Here is a 24,717-nt window from a genome sequence, read left to right as displayed (position 1 = left end):
GAAATGGAACCAGATGGGTTTTTGAGCGGTGGTGAGCCGCTCCTCTGAATGGGTATGTCAGTTTGTGGCCGTGTGGATGGTGGGTGGGTGGTGTGGATGTGTATCATTGCAATACCTAAACTGACCTCACACACGTTAAGGGAGGGGCGCTGTTGAGCAGGCCAGGCACACTCAGACACACACACACACACACACACACACACACACACACACACACACACACACACACACACACACACACACACTAATGCCTGGGTGACCTACAGTAACTTCAAGTGCCACTGTTGAGCAACCTTGCAATGCATATATTTTACCAATATACCTCAACCCCTGCGGGGCTGCTCCACTCACCCAGCGGAGCACAGCCTCCACCGCTCAGTTCACACGGGTGTGATTTTTTTCTTTCCGGTTTAGGCCATGCCTAGACCGGATCATACGGGCCAGTTTAGAACGAATACCAGGTTTTCCTCCAAGTTGGAAAGTCTGGTGACTTGATGGAAAGAAGTCCATAGAAGATGGGGATAAAACAATATGAAAGACAATTCATTTCTACAGTAACTGGTCCAGATGCTCTTTTAAACAGTTGCAAGCTGCTTACAAACAAAACACAGTATAATGTAACAGCGTGAACTCCCAGTCTAATCTTTATCTGCCGATAGTAAGTCAATATGTGTGCAGTTTGTGAACTAAGCCATGCACACAAATTAACTATTGTGGAAAACGGCAAGCCGCACGGCTGGTGTTTATCGTCCGCACATTGACAAACCGGCTGCTTGTGGGCATTTCTACTACTGCGGTGGTGGTCTCTGTCTCCAGTGGCCAAATTGAAATGGTGATCTTTAAAGACTTCACCCCCTTCAGTACAAAAGTGCTTCACAAGAACAATGGCTGTGTGACTAAGATATTTTACATGCAAGGCACCACCAAGGCCAGACTGGTAATTTAACTCTCACTCGTTAAACACTTGGCTGATGGCATCCACCGAATGGTGGATATTACATGATCAGGCAGAACTCCATGTCGTGGTTGTCAGGCAGAATCCATGTATCTCCATGTTTAAAATGTTAAAGTTCTTTTGTAAATGAATCCCCTACTATACCATACAAGTGTGTCACACAAAAGTAGTGGAAATAGCCGGTCTACTGTCTACCAACGCGTCGCAATGCGACGTGTTGTGAGCGTGTATAGTAGATACAGGTCTGTAACTTTTAGTGTACAAAGGGAACCAAATGGAGCCATTCCACTTGTACACTCTTAATATGATTTTATAATATAAATTGGGGTCCCAGCGATATATAAATGCTATTAAAGGGGGTCAGTAGCGTAATGCATTTCAAACCGGGAGTCCTTGAAATTCAAATGGTTGAGAATCACTGCTAGACATTATATTAGCATATATCGGTATCGGTTAATATCGGTATCGGAAATTAAGAGTTGGATATTATCGGTTATCGGTAAAAAAGTCAATATATGAAAGTCTGCAACACAATTTTATACAATATGTAGTGGGGGTCCCTGCATCTCTCAACTAAGGGGTCCTTGGCCTGAAAACATTGAAGACCCCTTCCTCAAATAATGTTAAAAAGGAACGGTCTTGGACATACAAGGTTTCCAGCTGCCAGCGAGGCTGGGCTGCGTGCCAATCCAGACGTGGTGCAGGTGGGCTGTGTGGAGCCTGAGCCCAGCAGACAGCTTCCTATAAGCTACGTTAAACCCGGGATTATGGAGGAAGCTGGCTGCCCATCTAGGTGTGTGTAATAGTAGCTATTTCTGTCTCTGCCTTCACACTGGATTGCCTGGTTTCCCCTCAGAAATGCAGCGAAAGTCCTGCCGTCATCTCCCACCTCTCACTTGATCTTTCACACAGGTGCTGTTTGTACAGTACACACTCGCGCGCACAGCCGCACACACATGCGCGCACACACATGCAGCACACACACACACACACACACACACACACACAAATAGCAGGCTTGCTTGGGAAGTCTATATTTATGAGCAATTTGGAGCGTTAAAATGTCTACAGTATGTCTGTGTGTGTGTGTGTGTGTAAATGTGTATGCAAGTGTGTCTCCATGCATTTCTGTGTGTGCCGCTTGAAAGTGTGTGCGTGCGTGCGTGTGCGTGTGCGTGTGTGTGTTGCGTCTCCTCTGCCGTGCCTAACTGGCTCTGACACATCTGTGGCTTTTCCAGGAGCTGATGCCAAACTGCCAAGAAATCCATGCAACAGACGCTCTCTCTGCCTCTCCTTCCTGCTCCCTGGTTACCAGTCCGTCCTCTCCCTCTTTCTCACTCTCTGTCTCACCTTCCTTTCTCCCTTTCTCTCCCCCTCTCTCATCTCCATCCATTGCTCTCTCTCCCATTTCCTCAATCCTCTCCCTATTTCCTCCTCTTTTCCTACACCCCCCCCCCCCCCCCCCCCCGATACAGCCCCCATTGCCCCCCAAGCCCCCGTCTCTGCCTGCCTGTCTCGCTCGGAGCCCTTATTAAAAATGGAGTGTTGCGCGCGCTGCATATTTAAAGTGGTCATGGATGGATTTAAAGGGGCTGCTGGTATTTAGTGTCTCCTTAGGGAGCTGCTATGAGCCCTTAAGCTCACTACTCTGACTGACTGGTGAGCACACACTAAACCCCCAATAATGACTTGTGAGGACACACACACACACACGGACACGGACACACACGGACACACACGGACACGGACACACACACACGCACGCACGCACGCACGCGCGCGCGCGCGCAGGCGAGGCAGGCAAGCGAGTGCCTTACTACAAAGACAGTCGACTGTCAGCGCATGTGCACACATGCACGCTTACAGTAGGCCTTCAAGAGCACACACACACACAGTCTCTGGCAGTTGGCATGCTCTCCCTTTCCATACTTGCTGCATATGCAGGCAGAAATATGTGCGCACACACACACACACACACACACACACACACACACACACACACACACACGCTGACAAGTATTCAGGCACAGGTGCACATTAACTACACAGGCAGCCAAACGCTACTGTAGTCACATTTATACAGTAAACAGGCAGCAGTGTGCCAAGTATCCTAGTAACCTTTTTAGCACTTAATTGTTTTTCTTTGCCGTCTATTTACAGTACATGACCAATTTACCCTGTCATTTGTTACTAGGCTTCATGCCACTGACTCTCATCTTGTACTCTGTCGCTCTGGATAAAAAATGTCTGCTAAATGCCAACATTGTAATTGTATAAATCTTGCTATAGAGCACACATGTAGCCTACACACTGTGGGTGTGTGTGTGGTGTGTGGAAAGACCGGTTGGTCAATAACTAATTTATTTGCCTGCTTTGAAGCGTCACTGTCTAAATTTTAGATGTGTAGAGTATTGTAAATCTGATTATGAGGAGCTGTGTGTGTGTGTGTTCCGCTTCGGCAGAAGCCTTGTATCTCCATCTTTCAACGTTTTATGTTTTTTTGCAAATGAATGCCCATGTAGCTAAATCATGAAAAAAGCAGGAAGCAATGAGCATCATGGTATGTGTCACACTGAGTCACTTCAGAGGCAACAGCAAATGTGTCCATTTGTGTCCTTATAGTGTCCTTCACCATCGATTATCCTGCATACTCACCGCACTGACTCACACACACACAAGTAGCAGTATACACTTGTTACTGTGAAACTGAAACACACACAAAGACACCCACTACAGAGAAACAAATGTGTTTACGCAAACACACACACACACACACACACACACACACACTACAGAGAAATGATTGCGCGTGCACACACGCCCATACACACACACACACACGCACGCCCCCATACAAGTATGCATTCACAACAACACAAGCAGAGACGTGCAAAGGCAGAGCAGGAGGGAAGGGTGTGTTTCATGAGCAGCTTCTGAGCCCCTGCAACAGCTTGAGAGGTGGGAGCGATTGAGGAGGTTGATAATTATGGTGAATATTCAGATGAATAGCATATAAAAATCACTTCCAATATCCCCAACCTGCGCCCCACAGCCATTTCTGTGGAGGGGGCGGCGGGGGGCACTTGATTCACTAGTGCTCTCTCTCTCTCTCTCCCTCTCCCTTGCCCTCCGTGTCGTTCAATATGCGGCGAAAGGGGAGCAATGTAGATTTATTCATTATTGATGCCGGCGGGGTTTTTTAACGGAGGTTATTTGCCATAATGCCGTTTGATGTATGTATGGCTGCCTGATATCTTTCATCCGTGACACGCAGCAGGGTTAGGGAGTGGGCGTGCGTGCAAAGATTTCACACTTGCATCCACGCACATGCATTAAAAGCAACGCATGCGTGTGTGTGTGTGTGTGTGTGTGCTGGTGCACTTCCTGGCCTTGGGGTGGTATGTTTAGAATCTACACTGTGTGTGTGTGTGTGTGTGTGTGTGTGTGTGTGAGTGTGAGTGTGTCGATTCTGGGCAGTGGGGTGCAGAGGTTTAATGACACCGCACTGATATTGTTGCTCAACAGATGGTGCAGAGAGAAGGCCTGCTCAATTTGCCCTTGTTTCTATGGACACCTTACTTATATCAGCTCCTATACAGTACAGTACGTGCATGCACTTAATATGTGTGTGTGCTGGTTTGTGCACGTGTTCACAGTCTTAAGTTGTGTGTTTATTTTGTACACCTTCCATTGTGTGCGTGTGTTTGTGTGCTTCACTGAAATGCTGGTTCTTTTGCGTAGGTGTGTGCGTGTGCACGCCAGTCTTTCTGTATACCATAGAAGCACTTAGATTCTGTGCCCAGTAGCTGTTGCTTCTTATCTATTCTTGCATAAATCAAGCGCGCACACACTCACCAGGCCAAAACTACCCGGCGTCCTCATTCAAGTCATAATGAAATCATTTTTTTATTCAGCATGCAGATGGATTCAAACTTTTAGTATCTTTTCCCCTCTGCTCCTCTTATCGCATCTCTCCTCCTGTTGTCTATTGTTGATGTGTCCAACTGCTCCCAACGGCAGTGAATAACTGAAAGGCAATAGAGGGGGAGATGTCTGTCTTAATGAGCCTTGGAATCGGGAGTTGGTGAAACGCAGGCTTGGTTTGGAGGTGCCGCCGTGGCTCGTGCTGCAGTTACTCTCCAGGGGCGCGTGGATGAAACGGGGAAGGAATAAAAGTGGAAGTGCGTGCGAGCCGAGGCCATTACGATGCCGCGGTATTAATCAGCAGCTGATGAGAGGTGTGTGTGTGTGTGTGTGTGTGTGTGTGTGTGTGTGTGTGTGTGTGTGTGTGTGTGTGTGTGTGTGTGTGTGTGTGTGTGTGTGTGTGTGTGTGTGTGTGTGTGTGTGTGTGTGTGTGTGTGTGTGTGTGTGTGTGTGTGTGTGTGTGTGTGTGTGTGTGTGTGTGTGTAAGAGAGAGAGAGTGAACATTACTCCTACCACACTCACAGGGCTACATTTTGGGGTCTACTGCTTGGCTGCCTGCCTGGTCGCTGGCCAGCAAGACGTTCCATTTGGCACAGCCTTGGGAGGCATTGTGCACTTAAAGGCATTAGGGGTGAAGCCCTTGCCATCTGCAGAAGTATTGTTTGGAATTGCTGTGCGCTCCCTGTTGCATATGGGACAAGTTCACCCATGAAATGTAATGTTTCGGCCCCCTAGTTCAGCGGTAATTGGAAGCAACCTATAATTAGGATTGCTAAATTTCAGTGACCAGACAGTAGTCCCTTTAATCCTTCAATGATCTCATAAAAAAAGATGTCAGGCGTTGAAATGGAGAATAATTAGATTGAAGTGTCGTTTTTTTGCCAGACAAATCATGGCAGCTCAAAACATGGGCTTCCCTAGAAGTGACAGACTGGCAGCACAAATTCCAAACAAATGAATGGCAGTCTTTAACAGACGTGCGCAAATGTTCTACCTTTCTTAATTTGCCTGGGAAAATGGTAACAATGCAAGCCGAATCCTCTAGATTTGGCAAAATGTCCAAATACTCCTTTATGTAAATACATGCCTCCCACCACCACCAAAATGGAAATGCAACGCTGGGATTCTGCCTTCCTCTGCTGAACGCTGAACCAAAGACGAGGGCCAAACCTTGAAATATTCTTTCGGCTACCGGTATTTTTTCTCTACTTATATTGAGTTCACTTTCTCCACTCTCTCTCTCTCTCTCTCTCTCTCTCTCTCTCTCTCTCTCTCTCTCTCTCTCTCTCTCTCTCTCTGTTCCACTGCTTCCCTCCTACTCATCTTCTCTTCCAGCATGTCTTTCCTTTACTCCCCCCAGCCTACATCTTCTATTCTCTCAGTTCTGTATGTTCTGTACACACACACACACACACACACACACACACACACACACACACACACACACACACACACACACACACACACACACACACACACACACACACACACACACACACACTGTACACACTCGCACACGCACTTCGGTCTTACCTCCACCTGTTTCCATGTAGTTTCTTACCTCCACCTGTTTCCATGTAGTTTCTTTTCTGTCAGTTTGTATGAGGAACTCTGTGGGGGGGAGAGAGAGACAGAGAGAGAGTGAGTGTGTGCGAGAGAGAGAGAGAGCGAGAGACGGACGTGTCATGTGCATTGGTGTGTTCATGGTGGTGAGAAAGTCGGAGGAAGGAAATACTCGACTTTCTCTCTTGCGCTTTTTGGAAGAAGGAGAGTGAGGAGAGGAGGAGAGAGATTGGTCCAGGCTTGTGTTTTCTGGACTGATGATATCAGCTGTGTTTGCACAGTGGGATGGATGGAAGCAACATGGAGCCCATTACAGTACATTACTTCCTCCAGAGGACTTAAACCAGTAAGACTCCCTAATCGGGAGATAAGCGACCGTTGGTCGCTTATCTCCACAAATAGGCCAAAAGTTTGTTTTACCAATTATCAAGACATACGGGCAGTTGACAGTTTGCCATGGTTACTCATTGAAGTTGAATCTCCATATATGGAGATAACCTACGCATCACACTAAGTCTGACCTCACCAGCCCATATTTGGGCATGAGCAACTTATGTCTCCATATATGGAGATATGATGACATCACACAGTCCTCAGCCGATGATGTGGCGTGATGTCATACAATACACAAACGAGCCCTACAGTATAAAGGGGCAATTCTTGCCAGGAAAGAAGCATTTCTTCGACTCAGACCTTATCGCCAGGGTTGGCTTATAGCAGCTGTCGGTAGGACCATATATGGATTCTGTTAGTGTGGATCTCCTAACAGGGCATCATCTGGGATACAATCCCTTTTATGCCCATATATGGAGATCCCTAACAGAATCCCTTTCATGCCCATATATGGAGATCCCTAACAGAATCCCTTTTATGCCCATATATGGAGATCCCTAACAGCATCCCTTTTATGCCCATATATGGAGATCACTAACAGCTAACAGAATCCCTTTTATGCCCATATATGGAGATCCCTAACAGAATCCCTTTTATGCCCATATATGGAGATCCCTAACAGAATCCCTTTTATGCCCATATATGGAGATCCCTAACAGAATCCCTTTTATGCCCATATATGGAGATCCCTAACAGAATCCCTTTTGTGCCCATATATGGAGATCCCTAACAGAATCCCTTGTATGCCCATATATGGAGATCCCTAACAGAATCCCTTTTATGCCCATACTGTATATGGAGATCCCTAACAGAATCCCTTTTATGCCCATATATTATGGAGAAATCCCTGCTCTGAGTATCTGACATCAGTGTGATGTCACCTGTTTATGCCCATATATGGAGATCCCTGCTCTGCGTATCTGGTTGCTATGGTAAACAGTTGGTTGCTAGGGTAAAAAAACATGGTTGCTATGGTAAACAGTTGGTTGCTAGGGTAAACAGTTGGTTGCTAGGGTAAAACCATGGTTGCTAAGGTGGTTGCTAACGTACACTAACAGACCAGCAACAACAGACTGTTGCCACAGCAACGTACACAAAGGTTTGTGTACACATGTGGTGTGATGTCATACTGGGCAAAGGTGTGACGTGTGACGTGTGACGGACGGACAGCCGGTGGAGGTTTTCATAGTAAACTGCTCCCTGACGGTCGCAACTAAGACCAGTAAGACTCCCTAATCGGGAGATAAGCGACCGTTGGTCGCTTATCTCCACAAATATCACAGCCTCCACCTCTCACGTCATACGGGCAGCCATAGTTACACCTGGAATGTTGAATCTCCATATATGGAGATAACCTACCCATCACACAAAGTCTGACCTCACCAGCCCATACCTGGGCATGGACGACTTATATCTCCATATACGGAGATGGCCATATATGGAGATACGATGACATCACAGAGTCCACAGCTGATGATGTGGCGTGATGTCATACAATACACAAACAAGCCCTATATAAAGGGGCAATTCTCACCAGGGAAGAGAGCATTCCCCACTAGCTGAGTATCTTAAGATGGTTGGATGTGATGATAAGCCACAAATAGGCCAAAAGTTTGTTTTACCAATTATCAAGACATACGGGCAGTTGACAGTTTGCCATTGTTACTCATTGAAGTTGAATCTCCATCTGAATCCCTTTTATGCCCATATATGGAGATCCCTGCTCTGAGTATCTGACATCACTAATCCCTTTTATGCCCATATATGGAGATCCCTGCTCTGAGTATCTGACATCACTAATCCCTTTTATGCCCATATACAGTATGGAGATCCCTAACAGAATCCATTTTATGCCCATATATGGAGATACCTGCTCTGAGTATCTGACATCACTGTGATGTCACCTGTTTATGCCTAAATATGGAGATCCCTGCTCTGAGTATCTGACATCACTGCGATCTCACCTGTGATGTCACAGTGACACATCACCTCAGTATCTGTGATGTCACAGTGACACATCACCTATCAGGCGTTACACGTATACATTGAGCAGGGCAAAGGTGTGACGTGTGTGACGGACGGACGGCCGGTGGAGGTTTTCATACTAAACTGCGACCTTACGGTCGCAATGACAGCAGACGTGTGTGTGTGTGTGTGTGTGTGTGTGTGTGTGTGTGTGTGTGTGTGTGTGTGTGTGTGTGTGTGTGTGTGTGTGTGTGTGTGTGTGTGTGTGTGTGTGTGTGTGTGTGTGTGTGTGTGTGTGTGTGTGTGTGTGTGTGTGTGTGTGTGTGTGTGTGTGTGTGTGTGTGTGTGTGTGTGTGTGTGTGTGAGACACCATTTGATTGGGGTCGGCATGTCAAATTGGCAACACAATTAGTGTCCCCAATTAGATTTGACTCAAGTTTCATGAGGTTACGGTCACTGCAATGTTGTCACCCAAAAAGTACGCAAAACCAACACGTGTGTGTTGATGAGTGTCTGCATGCGTGCACATCTGTATACAGTAAGTGTGTGTGTGTCTTTGTGTTCGTGGGGACTTGCACACATGCATGTATCTGCACAGGCATCTTTCTAGGTATGTGACTATCTGTATGTGTGTGTGTGTGTGTGTGGGGGGGAGAGAGAGGGTTCTTTGTAATGAGGTTAATGTCTCTTGTAGAGCGAGGTTACTGGGGGGTTGGAGACCAGGTAAACACAGCTGCTGCTACTGGCTGTATATGGCCCCGAGGCCAGTGTGACACACAGAGAGAGAGCGAGAGAGAGAAAGACAGAAACCTGATTCATACTTTGCTGTACACCGGTGTCGCGTGCCAAGAATGGACGATCTACAAGCTCACAATGCGAGCGATGCAACGTTTTCTGAGCTTCTACTCCAGCGGGGTCTTCAACGTTTTCAGGCATTGTGAGCTTGTAGATCTGCTATTTTTGGCTAAAATTCTCAGAATATGGACACTAGGATTCAAGTGGTTAATATAAAAAAGGAGAAAAAAGTTTCTATTACACAAAGATTTGGAGGACCCCCTGTAGTAACCCCCTAGGGGTCCCGGACCCCCTGTTGAAGACCCCTGTTCTAGACCGGCAATTGTTGGTGAGGGACACCTTTGTACGACGGAGCATGAATTAGGCAAGAGAAAGCTAGAGAAACAGACAGACGAGCGGAGACAGAAGGAGAACATGGCTGAATATGACCTGGTGCCGCAGGGATATGCATGCTTGTTTGTGTACCTCACGTTCTCGTTTATTCACACAATTAACAGCGGTAATGAAATGACTAATTTCCACAGATGACAGAGAAAACCCCCCGTGGGTTTTTTGAAAAGCAAACAAACCAACATATCACTTGAAAACAACCACGAGGCGTTTGTTTAGATGGCATCTATACAGCAAATTCACTCAGTGATACATGGAGGTATTAGCAGCATGGAGAGACATTGCACTTCAGTCAGGAAACACTCAGCCTCCGCACCAATAGCAGGCTAGTTGTTCAGGGAATTGGATCTATTCTGAAGTGCCGTTAGCCTATATGTGGATGTCAGTCACATTGACTGTGGCATGTCTGTCAATATAAGGATTGACGACACCCTAACTCAGTGGTTCTCAAAACCTTTTTGGCTGCAGTACCCCCTTATGCTGATTTCTGAAGCTGAGTACCCTCTTCCCCTTGACTACAGCATTTTTCTTAGAAAAATTTACATCAAAAGTCCAGAAAGGCCAAATGCCAGGGCAGGAAGGCTATCAAATAAAACACAATTGAAATAATTTGTTGAATTTAAGGGTTAGGGCTGATAACCTAATCTGCAGTGAAATAGATAAATTATGTTATTTACAATCTGATCCATGCTTAGCCATGCACCAATCAAAGTCACTGGATTGGTTTAAAGATGGGGACTCGGGAGTTAAGATTTCAGAATCTCAACCAAAGGCACTGGTCTCTACATGACAAAGAGACACTGGTGTCTACTGTCTATATATTGACAAGAAAGATGCAGAGGAGAAAGTGGTACAGTCAGCTGGGGCATTAAGGCCACTGTGGCCTCAGGTCATGCCATTTTTTGGAGGGGCACAAGGCCAAACTGAGGGGCAACGGCAGCCATGGCCTCCATGAAATTCCTGCCCTGGTTGCACTAATCAAAATATTGATGCAATTTGGTTTAACAATTTACAAATGAGCAGGTTCACACCAAGTCTGTCAATGTTTTATAACACTAAATACATATTGCCATTTCTAGTTATTTTTTCCCTTCTTCTTCTCACATACCCCCTGCAGTACCTCAACGTACCCCTGGGGGTACACGTACCCCCATTTGAGAAACACTGCCCTAACTTGACACATGCCCGTGCCATCTTTTCCTAAAGAAATAAAACGTTTTCAACATTAGCAAAAATAGCAGATCTACAATCTCACAACACGTTGCAACTTGAGGATTTGTATAGCTTGTAGGCTTACTGTAGATCAGCTATTCTCTCTGCATGACAGTGTAAAAAGGGCTTAAGAGGTTAATGCACATGGTAACACATTATGTTACTTGCTTGTATTATCAGTCTCTGCCGGGCTCCATAACGATGCAACGCTTTCTAACATACTGTTGAACAGACGGAGATTTAAAAAGCAGAATGCGCTCAGACAGCCAGCCGACAAACTATCAGTAAAAGCACATGACAGTCGGGGAGCAAATAGTTCACACAGCAAATGGTGACATTTAATCTTGCCAGTGCTGTGCATGCATGGGTCATCTTCACCAAGGCTATAAAAAGGCAACTGAAATTCAAGCGAAAAGGGTTGATGTAGTGGCAATGGCCTGTCTACAATACAGACATAGCCTTTATCTAGAAAAGGCAAAACATTTGATCAATAGTGCTTATTGAAGAGCATGGCTCTGGTACTTAATAATGATTGGGGCTCAACACGGCCTACACCCTGTTTAACATAGTGTAATAATGTGTACAAATGGACCCGATTTTGCTGTAATAGAAAATACCGGTAAGTGTGTATGTACAGTACTATTTCACATTAATCTTTTGCGCGCGCGCGCACACACAAACACACAAACACACACACACACACACACACACACACACACACACACACACACACACACACACACACACACACACACACAGTAGCCATTAATAATTATTACCCATTTAAAAGAGCACTTCTGCCTGTTAAGTATATTATTCCTATTGACTGTTGACCAGCATGCTTGCCAACCCAAATGTGTGTGTGTGTGGTGTGTGTTGCCGTGTGCATTTCCTGCATCCATGTGTGTAGTATTTATTTCTGTATGTGTGCATGCATGCATTGGTGTGCATGTGTTTAACTGTGTGGTTGACAGAGAGAGAGAGAAAGAGCAGGTGCTTGTATTACAAGAGATCATTCTTGTCGGGAGTGGACAGCTACTACATTTGGCTAATGCAGCTCTGCCGAGTGCAACGCAGCCGGGCTGCTCACAGCAGAAATAAAGTGCAGTAAATATTAACAACAGGCAAGCAGTGACCTTGAGAGAGAGGGGAGGGGGAGAGTGAGAGAGAGATAGAGAGAGAGAGAGAGAGAGAGAGAGGAGGAGGAGGAGGGAGAAGAATGGTAAAGAGTGTGGGTTAAAGGAAGGATTGAGGGAACATAAAGACTGCTTTATACTTAGCTGTGCACCGGTGTTGGGCGCCGAAAATAGCCAATCTACAAGCTCAAATAACCATAGATGAAAGACACGGAGAAGAAGGGAGGACTGTAGAAACGGAGAAGGATAGAGGGAGGATGGCTGAAGGAGAGAGAGAGAGAGAGGGAGAGCGAGGGATGGTGTCATAGAAGAGAGAGGGGGTGATGGAGAGACGGTAATAGAGGTGGAAACTGAAGGAGGAATAAGAGAGAGAGAGAGAGTGAAAGAAGATGGAGGGATGTGAAAGAGGAGAGAGAGAGAGAGTGGCTGCCTGCTCCCAAGGCGATTGACTGTACTTTAATGCACCATGGCAGTGAGCACACTGCCTCCCCAGAGAGACAGAGGGATCAGCGACACGCACACACACACACACAAGCATGCACACGCACGCACGCACGCACATACGCACATGCTCTCACACACACGCACGCACGCATGCCCACACGCATGCACACAGTGACCCAACTTGCCAATGCACGGCATTTTAAAATGTCAAAATACACATATTCTATACTGCACATGCACATGTTAACGCACGCACGCACACACGAATAGGGTATACTTTCTGTGCACCCAGATGCAATGTCGGTGGCCATGAGTTTAATCCCCAGCCCAGCTGAGCTGCACAATTACAGTGAATTTGAATTGACGACCGGCAGACCTGATCTGCACAGACCTCAGGCATCGCTGGCAACAGCACACACGTGCGCACACGCATGCACACGCTAACGCACACCCACATCGAGCCAAGGTGGTGCACACACACATGTAGGCCCGCACACACATTCAGGAAGTCATTGATTCAGTTTGGTTTGTGCATATATTGATAGACACACACACACACACACACACACACACACACACACACACACACACACCTTGTCAGCGTTTGCTGCGTCTGTCCGCCCACAGTGCCAGAAGGGCAGGGAACTGCCCTTTTTTTAAAGCCATTCAATTGGTCTTGTTATGTTAGACGAGCTCATTAATCATTGATTTGTATTCCCTTGTAATGATGCTGAATGGCGTCTTGGCTGCGCCGTGCAGTAAGTCACTGTGATGGCGATTGTGAGTAGTACTTTTTGTACCTCCTCTAATGCTATAAAGCTAATGCCAGGCGTAATTGCAGCACTTGAGTCTGTGGCACTTATACTGATTGTGAATAATTTAAGAGAGCATAATGTGTGTGTGTGTGTGTGTGTGTGTGTGTGTGTGTGTGTGTGTGTGTGTGTGTGTGTGTGTGTGTGTGTGTGTGTGTGTGTGTGTGTGTGTGTGTGTGTGTGTGTGTGTGTGTGTGTGTGTGTGTGTGTGTGTGTGTGTGTGTGTGTGTTATTTAGGTCTACATTGTTAGCATAGTGTGGCAGAGCATGCTTGCCACACTAACATTTGGTTTCATAACACATACTTGCAGGAGTGTGACAAATACATCTTGAATCTTGAATCTCATGCAAGTAGAGCTAACCTTAACATTGTAGCCACAAGCGTTTCCTTTGATCTTACCATTCATTCACCTTTACCCCCCCTTTCCTACTCATTCCCTCTCCCTATTATCTCTCTCACCCATTATCTTTCTCTCCCATTCTCTCTCTCTATCTCTCTCTGCTCCCCTTCATTCTGATGTAATTATGTATGTGCTTGGTTACTGGCTTACCATATTAACTGGGGCACTAAGTATGCGTGTATGTACGATTGTGTGTCTTACGATTGTGTGTGCGTGTCTGTGTTTCGCCTGCATTTTCGACATGTTTGTGTATGCACAATGTGTCAGTGTATCTATGCACATTTCACAGCCCAGACTGAATCAATGACTTACTCAATGTGTGTGTATGTGCTTGTGCATGTGTGCGCACACATGACATGTGTCTGTGTATTTGTGTAAATCCCAGGCTGAATCAATAACTTACTGCGTGTGCGTGCGTGCATGCGTGGTGGTAACCATGTTAAAGCTCAGAGACTGAGGGATGGCGTTCTCTTTTTTCTCTTAAGGAGCAATGGGATTAAAGGCACTGTTCTCTATCTTAATCTCTATCTCAAGCCATCAATTCAGCCTGGTCTAATCTTATCTGCCGGTTCTGTACAGCCATCACACCAGCCTTCTGGTGGTCTGAACGCCGGCACGATAGAAGCCTGTGTGTTATTATGTTGGGGTGGATCGAGGCACAAACTCACTCAATTTTCAGCAATGGACTTGGTTGGTTTATTTGCCTTCAGAGTTCGCCATTGATTTTTGTGGAGAGAAATGCATCAGGGACCAAACATCAACACAAAGAGAATATATGCATACACATGAATGTTAGACATGCACATAAATGTTAATTTTGTGTGCAACCGTTTTACAAACATGAGAGGTTGTGCTGCTCACAGACAGTTCTGCTGGCCTGCGGGGAAATCCCACTGCAGCCTACTGTCACTACTGTCACAATGAGTCACTGCTGTGACTCATCTTCTGTGTCTCTCTATTGTCTTCTGTGTCTCTCTATTGTCTTCTGTGTCTCTCTATTGTCTTCTGTGTCTCTCTATTGTCTTCTGTGTCTCCTCTATTTTCTTCTGTGTCTCTCTATTGTCTTCTGTGTCTCCTCTATTGTCTTCTGTGTCTCCTCTATTGTCTTCTGTGTCTCCTCTATTGTCTTCTGTCTCTATTGTCTTCTGTGTCTCCTCTATTGTCTTCTGTGTCTCCTCTACTGTCTTCTGTGTCTCTATTGTCTTCTGTGTCTCCTCTACTGTCTTCTGTGTCTCTATTGTCTTCTGTGTCTCTATTGTCTTCTGTGTCTCTATTGTCTTCTGTGTCTCCTCTATTGTCTTCTGTGTCTCCTCTATTGTCTTCTGTGTATCCTCTATTGTCTTCTGTGTCTCCTCTATTGTCTTCTGTGTATCCTCTATTGTCTTCTGTGTCTCCTATATTGTCTTCTGTGTCTCCTCTATTGTCTTCTGTGTCTCCTCTATAGTCTTCTGTGTCTCCTCTATAGTCTTCTGTGTCTCCTCTATTGTCTTCTGTGTCTCCTCTATTGTCTTCTGTGTCTCCTCTACTGTCTTCTGTGTCTCCTCTACTGTCTTCTGTGTCTCCTCTATTGTCTTCTGTGTGTCTCCTCTATAGTCTTCTGTGTCTCCTCTATTGTCTTCTGTGTCTCCTATATTGTCTTCTGTGTCTCCTCTATTGTCTTCTGTGTCTCCTCTATTGTCTTCTGTGTCTCCTCTACTGTCTTCTGTGTCTCCTCTATAGTCTTCTGTGTCTCTATTGTCTTCTGTGTCTCCTCTATAGTCTTCTGTGTCTCCTCTATTGTCTTCTGTGTCTCCTCTATTGTCTTCTGTGTCTCCTCTATTGTCTTCTGTGTCTCCTCTATTGTCTTCTGTGTCTCCTCTACTGTCTTCTGTGTCTCCTCTATTGTCTTCTGTGTCTCCTCTATTGTCTATTGTCTTCTGTGTCTCCTCTACTGTCTTCTGTGTCTCCTCTATTGTCTTCTGTGTCTCCTCTATTGTCTTCTGTGTCTCCTATATTGTCTTCTGTGTCTCCTCTATTGTCTTATGTGTCTCCTCTATTGTCTTCTGTGTCTCCTCTATTGTCTTCTGTGTCTCCTATATTGTCTTCTGTGTCTCCTCTATTGTCTTCTGTGTCTCCTCTATTGTCTTCTGTGTCTCCTCTATTGTCTTCTGTGTCTCTATTGTCTTCTGTGTCTCCTCTATTGTCTTCTGTGTCTCCTCTATTGTCTTCTGTGTCTCCTGACTCTCCTACTGTCACTCCTTTGATGTGACTCCTCTTCTGTGACTTCCCTGCTGTGACTCTGCTGTTAAAAACCCCAGGACAAAAGTCCACTCGTCCTAGAGTAGACAATTTGCCCTCCTGGCCCTCAAACTGTAGAATAAACTCCCTGTCACACTTAGAACAACAGACTCACTCCCTAGCTTCCACCGTGGTCTGAAGACTCACCTCTTCAGACTCCATCTTAGCCTATAGCACTTACCGTAGCCCTCGCCTACCACCAATTGACCTTACATGAAAGTTAGATAGCATTTGTTTAGGTTTTATATAAAGTTTTTTACTGAATAGGTGCTTGGTCTACCTACGTTCTTTTTCTTAAGATTACTATTTCTATGCATTTGATGTATTGATGTATTGATGTATTACCTTATTTTAAATCGCTCTGGATTAAGAGCATCTGCTAAATTCCTAAATTGTAATTGTACTCTGCTGTGTCTCCCTCCGCCCTACTGTCACTCCTCTACTGTCTTCCGTGTCTCCTCTCTTTTGCTGTGAATCCTTTGTTGTGACTCCTCTGCTGGGACTCTCTCGTTGCTCTCCTGCTCAATCTGTCTCCATAAAGAACATATGCAGACCGTACACTCTTCCTGCATGCAACACACAACTTGCATAGATTAAGAGACAATACTACAATACCATACAACACCACGCAAAAACAAAAGGAATGGAGAATAAAGGCTGGGTGAGATAGTGAATACCTGACCTGTATTAGTGATCAGTTAGTTCTGGTTCCCCTGGGACTGAGCCCATTTCCCCGCATAGTGCTTCCTTCAAAGCCCTTAATGGTGGTAATGTGATCAAACGGTTTATATGCATATAAGCACCTCTGCTCCACCAGGATGAGAGCGGTGCTCATTCATATACAGTACTGCGTGAGTGTGTGTGTGTGTGTGTGTGTGTGGGGAGTACAATTTCTATGAATGGCTGCTAGTTTCGCAGTTTTTCCCCCTGCTGGTGTCAGAAAGAATAATGCTCCATTCAAGTGGATGGGTTTTTGCCGAACTTTACACTTGATTTTATTACCTTAATAAACATTGTCATAAATACTTTATGCCTCCAGTCGCTAGTTCAAAGTCGTGTTTCAATCACCATTATATGCGTAAAATATGGTGCCATCTATTTTAAAATGAAAAAATGGGGTTAAAATGATAAAGTAGGCTATGCTGTAGGAGGGGCGTGGCTAGTTTCAATGACAAGCTCCCACCCAATAGTATTTATGACAGACAGACTTATACAGATACTATGGGTGCGTTCAGAAATGCGCACTCAACGCACTGGTGTGCCATGTTGTCATTCGTTTATTCGGTACACTTGGTGCACGCACTCACCGACCCTACTCAGAAGATGGGGTTTAGCGGTGTGGTGCGTCGGTGCGGTGTTTTGATTGGTTGGTTTTCATGGCGGTGTCTCGCACTTCTCAGCTGTGAACAATGGCGTAGGAAATGATAACAAAATGTACTATTTGCTGCTTTATTGGTGCTTTGGGCTTTATTGTTACAAACGCATCAACGTGTAAACTAACAGCAGGTAGGCCAATGTTATTAATTAAATTAGGCTACCTATCAATAGCAACGTTACGTTAGCAACTGCTGCTTCAGTGCTTTTAAGAATGTTTTCCGACTGAAAAAGCACGCAGTTGCCTCTTAACTGGTCGTTCGTAAATAAGCCACACTGAATGCACTCTCAATGTCACTGCCCACTGCACTCACTACACTGAGCACACACCCGGTGCACATTTCCGAACGCACCCTATATATGAATGAATAGATAAAGCCTACATTGAATCCTTGCCTGGCGCCAGCTATCGACAGTACTTTAGTGTTGGCAAGAGTTATTTTGACAAATTTGTTCTAAACAACCTGCCCCCCCCCCCCCCACAGAGTGCCTGCTGTCAGCTTAATGTCCATGCAGTCAAAGATGAAAGATTTAAGGGTAAAGTCAAGCTTATAGTCATCCCCATCTATCAGAGATGATGTATCTGCATGAAAGGAGCTGGTCGTGAGACACAAGTTGAAGTTCACACTGAACGCTTTGGTCTTCAAACCACCTGAATAGAAGTCAGTGTGTAGACTAGAGGGACGGGGGACTAGGCCTGTCACAATTATTACATACTCTCGTCTAATCGCAATTATCTAACTATTCATTTAGCGAATGTCTGTCCGCTGTCTATCTGCATCACCGGCGTCTAACTCTGTCCCCACTAGGGGGAGTACAAATCTAGGATTTTTTTATTTATTTTTTTTGGCGCCGCAAAGTGGCGCCGCGAAAAATCGGGTATTTGCGGTTATAAAGTCGTCTAAAATGGGTATTTTGGGGTATAAAGTCGACTAAAAAGGGTTTCCTTTATTACGTTATTTTCGGGTGTCTTTGGGGCTTCACATTGGATATGTTATGCTAACTCCAGGCAGTCAGTTCTGTTCATTGTTGTCCCAATTTCTCCTCCATCTGATTGAGCCACTCAAATTCCAAAAGTTCCCGTTCTGTTAAAGTGTTCTGTGTTAAAGCCAAACACCCCCCCCCCCCCCCCCCCCCCCCCCTCTCTCGGAGTCCCGAGTCGAGCACTGCTCGGACACGCACCGCGGTCCGCGGGGCACCCAACAAGCCAACACACAATGTGCGCACAACACAACCACACTGACCACAAGTCCACAACCATGACCAAAGATCTGCAACCAGCAGCTACCAATATTTACAAGCAAGCAAGCATCTCATCACACACACACGCGCACGCACACACGCACGCACGCACGCACGCACGCACGCACGCACGCACGCACGCACGCACGCACGCACGCACGCACGCACGCACGCACGCACGCACGCACACACACACACACACACACACACACACACACACACACACACACACACACACACACACACACACACACACACACACACACGTGGAGGAGGAGAGAAGAGGCTGGCTAACTCCACAGTGAACAGTTAGTTAAATAAAGCCATGTCTTACCTTGAGAAAATGACAAGAAAATATCCAATTTTATATTGAGGTGCCCAGAAGAAAGTGCTATTCCTTGGAGGCACACAACACAACGTGTCATGTCATCCAGCTTCTTTGAACAGCGTCAAAAAGTTTAGTTCATGTATGGTAAATGTAAAAGCTATCCACATGTCCTATGGATGTCTGTAGTTAACCCCAGGTAGCATATTCCACTGTGAAACAACTGTTTCATTCTGTCATTTAGGTAAAGCCATGCCATGTTGTTTGTTGTTGTGCAGCGCGCTGTCAGACAGAGGTTCAGACAATCACTGTGATTGGTTGAGAAACCAGTAGACCTATACCTCCTGCCCCCCATTCGCTGTGATTGGTTTAGAAGCCATGCTATGGGTGCTTCAAAGGGTCAAACAAGGCGAATTTCTGACGTTCTTCTTCTTAATCACATTTTGTGATTATATGATCGTAAATAAATAAAACGAGGGAGGGGGAGCCGGGCTCCCCCGACTGGCAGATAGGGGGAGCCATTGCTCCCCTTGGCTCTATTGAATAGGCGCCAGTGATCTGCATGCTGACATCACTGATACTATACAGTGTCGCCACCATGGTAACAGCCACATGCTGACATCACTGATACTAAACAGTGTCCAAATTTGGAGATATGCCGACATCATACCACTGACATCATAGCACTGACATCACAGACTGGCCTGGACACTGACTGAACACCATACAGTATATGGGCATAAAGGTCTGCTAAACAGGCATGGAACACCATATATGGGCATAAAGATCTTCCCAATGGGTACTCTCGTGCACACATAGAAATCAAAGGGGGCTCGAGCCCCTGCCCTTTTACTCATCTGTAAAAAGTGCCCTCTCCAGACCATGAATGCAGTTTTTACTATGGTGAAAGAAACGCAAATGCCCCCTTTCCATGTCGTATTTGAAGGCAGCATTCAAGAGAATTGCCTTGTCCTTGAATGCAGCATCTTATGCTGCCTCTGTGTAGAAATCCATGCTGTACGCCACATCTCCAGTATTGGCTTGATAATGCTTAGTTCAGTGTGGTATCAAGCACCGAAAAAAGACAACCTCTACTTCTGAGACTCCTACTTTCAATCCCTCATATATTAAGGGCTAGTTTGAGATAATCTCAATTATTTTGCATGATCGTCATAATCATTTCCATGTTGAAAAATGAGGAAAAATAGCAGAAATAGCAGATCCACAAGCTTACAACGTGTCACTTCGTAAGCTTGTAGATCAGCTATTTCTGCTATTCTCAAAAAACAAATAAATTAGTATAACATTTTTAAAATGTCAATAATCTTCCCAGTGCAGTTTGTGATTACGAGGCCTAAATGGCAAACAGAAATTAAGTCTGTATTCATATGTTCTATAGTCTTGTCTTCAATGCCAAGAACACAATTAAATCGTTAAAAGCAATTATTTGTTTGACAGTTAATCGTCAATTAAAATGTGTAATCATGACAGCTTTATGGGGGACGTGACGAGGGACATGAGAAGGCACAAACTTGAGGTTGTTGGCTTATACATCTGCAATGTTTCTATTTGCTATACAACAAAGTACTGTATATACAGTACTGTAGGCTTTAAAAAAGATTCAATAGAGATGGATTTGATAATCCGCCTTAATGATATTGATTTGTTTGTGCTAAGCTTTGTGTCTGAGGCCAATCCTTGCCATATGCTGTAGCTGTGTGTTTCTCCAACTGTATATATTAGCAGAAATAAGAAAGCTCATGTGGAAATGGCAAGACTTGGTTATCTCACATGTTTTCTTTGTTTACGCATGATTCTGCGTGCAAGTCTGTCTGTATTCACGCGCGTGTGTGTGACACATCTCTGTGGTTCTCGGAGCAAACATTTTTGGAGCATGTTTATTTTAATGATCTATTATTGATTGTGTTCCGTCTCAGATCAACGGAACTAACACAGTATTCCTATTTATCAGTATCAGTGTTCCTATTTATTTATTTGTATCGCAAAAGGTTTTAAATAACCTTTTTTTAAATGTACATATTCTTCTTGTCATTAAAACACACTGAGTGCCATGCATTGATTAAACAATAATTTAATAGCCAGTGCTAGCCTAGTAAACGACCAACTTCCGTTCTCCAGGAGGATTCCAATGAAATGGTTTCCGGAAGAGGGCGGGTACGAGGCTAAGCCAGTGCCAGGGTTTTTATAGTTTTTCCCATATTTCCAAGGCTCCATGAACGCACCACTGGTGTAATCTGATTACTTCCGTTTCCTCGTTACGATCAAGGAATATCTACAAGGAACAGACAACACCCGGAAGTTGGCACGCCGGGTGGCCACTTTTGGGTGGCGGAAGTGACGAAGTGCTCATAGACGCTAATGTTAATTTTGGGTGGCCAAAGTGTCATGGCGGCGTCCCATGGAGCCTGAAATGACGAAAATGACGTTGGTGTCCGTTCCTTCTTTGATCTTCCTTGGTTACGATCGCATTTTACCCAGAACAGGAAATGACAACCACAGTCATCCGTAGCTTGGCTTGACTAATGCAGCTAACTAACTGCAGTATATACCAGTAAGACTCCCTAATCGGGAGATAAGCGGCCGTCAGGTCGCAGCGTGATTTTAGGGCAAAATGTGTAGGAGCAGTGTCCAAAAATGTGTTTGAAAGAATCGGCCTGATGGTGGCGCTATATGGGACAGATCCATGTTGATGACATGAGTGTAGACATACTGTGTAGCGATTTGCGTGATTCTAGGGCAAAATCTGTAGAAGTAGTGTCCAAAAATGTGTTTTAATAAATTGGCCTGAAGGTGGCGCTAAATGGGACAGATAGATGTTGATGACATGAGTGTAGGGCAAGTGTGTACTGATTTGCGTGATTTTAAGGCAAAATTTGTAGGAGCAGTGTCCAAAAATTTGTTTTACAAGAATCGGCCTCATGGTGGCGCTAGAAGAGGGTCATGTGAGAATTGATGGTTGTGGTTTGGCAGGCAAGGAGTGTGTGTGCAAAATTTGGCATGGATCGGGGCAACAGTTGTGGAGATATGAGCAGGGCAAAAGTGTGATGTGTGACAGACTGACTGACTGACTGACAGCAGGTCGAGGTTTTGATAGTAACTGCGACCTGACGGTCGCAACAATACATCCCCTCCTTGTTTTAACATGGGTGGATTGTCTAGCTGCGCTAGGCTAAGTCATCCGTGCTTTGGTTACGGTCGGTAGAGAAGGGCTTGTTTTAAACAAGAACAGGATCTGAACTGGAGTTGGATTACGAGATAAATACATTTTTTTTTTTTTTTCTAAATTTTTATCCCACGATTTTTGTAACCCATTTTTTCACCCGGTGCCAATTGCCTAAGCTGTGATCCTGGGCTCTACTCTCCCTCTGCCAACCTGGGGAGGGCCCCGAACTGAGCTCATGCTTCCTTCAATGCATGAGGAGTGAGCAGGCCGCTTCTTATCACCTGACAGGGGGAGCTTCCCCGGTTGGACGTAGCGCGTGGAAGGAACACGTTATTCCAACCAGTTCCATTCCCCTCCATCAGGCGCCCCGGCTGGCCAGGGGGAGGCTTTATAGAGACCAGGATTACTGCATGTTTTTGTGAGGGTATCTACCCTAGGAGACACGGGGAGAACATGCAAACTCCACACAGAAAGGCCCTTTTGCCAACCCCACCTAGGGTGTGGGCACTGATGACGCGGAGGAGGGAACACGCCCCCAGCACCCACAGTGTCCCCCGGCGGGAATCGAACCCAGGACCTTCTAGCTGTGAGGCGACAGCACTACTGACTGCGCCACCGTGCAATACATTTTTGTGAATTTCATAACTTTGGCCAGTATGCAAAACCGGATTTCCTGTTCTCCCATTGCATTATGTGAATTTGAGTTTTTTTCTTCAGTCGCGGGTGCCGCAGACCGCAACCTACAGTTTAATATAAAACCTTTATCAACCTGTGGATCTCGTAAACGACACTCAGCGCCATCAAAGAGTTTGATGAGGCGCCTCGTCGTCGGCACCCGGTAGGTTAAAATCGTGTGTGTGTGTGTGTGTGTGTGTGTGTGTGTGTGTGTGTGTGTGTGTGTGTGTGTGTGTGTGTGTGTGTGTGTGTGTGTGTGTGTGTGTGTGTGTGTGTGTGTGTGTGTGTGTGTGTGTGTGTGTGTGTGTGTGTGTGTTCCTGTGGATTTGCTGAGGGGGTCAGGGAGGGTAATAAAAACAGGCTTATCGAAGCTCATTACCCACAGCAGATAAGAGATGCAGAGGGGAGACGCTGCAAGATTTGCGCTGCTGTATTACCGACACGAGCCACGCAATCCCAAATTACTGACAACAGCAGAGACAGCAGAGTACGCTGGGAGGAGGGGATGGACGGATGGATGGATTAGTGGTGGACAAATTACTCCACCCCAGTACTTGAGTCAAAGTATAGCTACTCCTAGCTACGTGTTGTGAGCTTGTAGATCGGCTATTTTCACAATGTTTGAAATTACGGATTAAATGGTTAATTCAGAATATACTTGTTCCCTGAAATGTAGTGGAGTCAAAAGCCCAACATTTGTCTTTGAAATGTATCGGAGTGAAAGTATACCAGAAATACAAATTTATACTCGAGTACAGATACTCAAAAATCATTTTAATTAAGTACTCAAGTTTGTAGGCCTACTTAGTTACTGTCCACCACTGGGATGGATGGATGGATGGATGGATGGATGGATGGATGGATGGATGAGAAATCTGCACACTGGTTTTAAAGGACAACTTTTTTACAACAAGGGTTCATATTTTAGATTGTAATTTAAAGAAACGAAAAGATGAGTGTTAAATGTTTTCATTTACTTGTTTCTATCATTTTAGCCATTTTAGCGAGTTTGATTTCAGTGGGTGGGGGCATGCGTGCAAGTGACTAAATATGGCCTTTTAGACACATTGAGATGACTTTTCTTTATTACTATTTACAGTAACACTACTAGCCCCCATAAGTGACACCTAACCATGAAAGATTGTGGTGCATGTTGGGAATTGAATTATTGTGTCTAAAAATACATATTTAGCCACTTGTACATACTGTATGCCCCCAACCACTGAAATCAAACTCTCTAAAATGGCTAAAACGATAGAAAGCAGTTAATGAAAACATTTAACACATCTTTTCTTTTCTCTAATTACAATCTAAAATATGAACCCTTGTACAAAAAACAAAGTTGTCCTTTTTAAAGCTTCCAAAACAGGGATGGCGCAACGTTTCAACCTTGTAGGTCTGTATCAGGAAAATATCATATTTGAAGCTTTAAAACCAGTGTGTGGATTTTCTTCCTCCTTCTCCTTGATTCTTACCTTGATGTCCTCTTAATACAGGTACAAGATGTGCACACAATCCCCTCTGTGGATGGATGGATGGAAATATAAAACGGCTGTCTACAGAGACCAAGTCTGTTTGAAGAAGACGAGCTTAAGCTTGCATGAGGATAGGGGACGAGAGGATAGGATTAGTCTGACAGTAGCCAGATGA

At 45.2% G+C, this 24,717-nt stretch overlaps 1 protein-coding gene across 1 annotated transcript in view; it reads left to right on the top strand.

The window, feature by feature from the left end:
• Positions 1 to 24,717, top strand: part of LOC308303162 (nectin-2) — a 163,252-nt gene that overhangs the window by 117,088 nt on the left and 21,447 nt on the right. The window lies entirely within an intron of this gene.

Source organism: Nannobrachium achirus, assembly GCF_963921795.1.
Source record: "Nannobrachium achirus genome assembly, chromosome: 2".
NCBI lineage: Eukaryota > Metazoa > Chordata > Actinopteri > Myctophiformes > Myctophidae > Nannobrachium > Nannobrachium achirus.
Note: the sequence above shows the minus strand (reverse complement) of the source record. Positions and strands in the feature narration are given on the sequence as shown.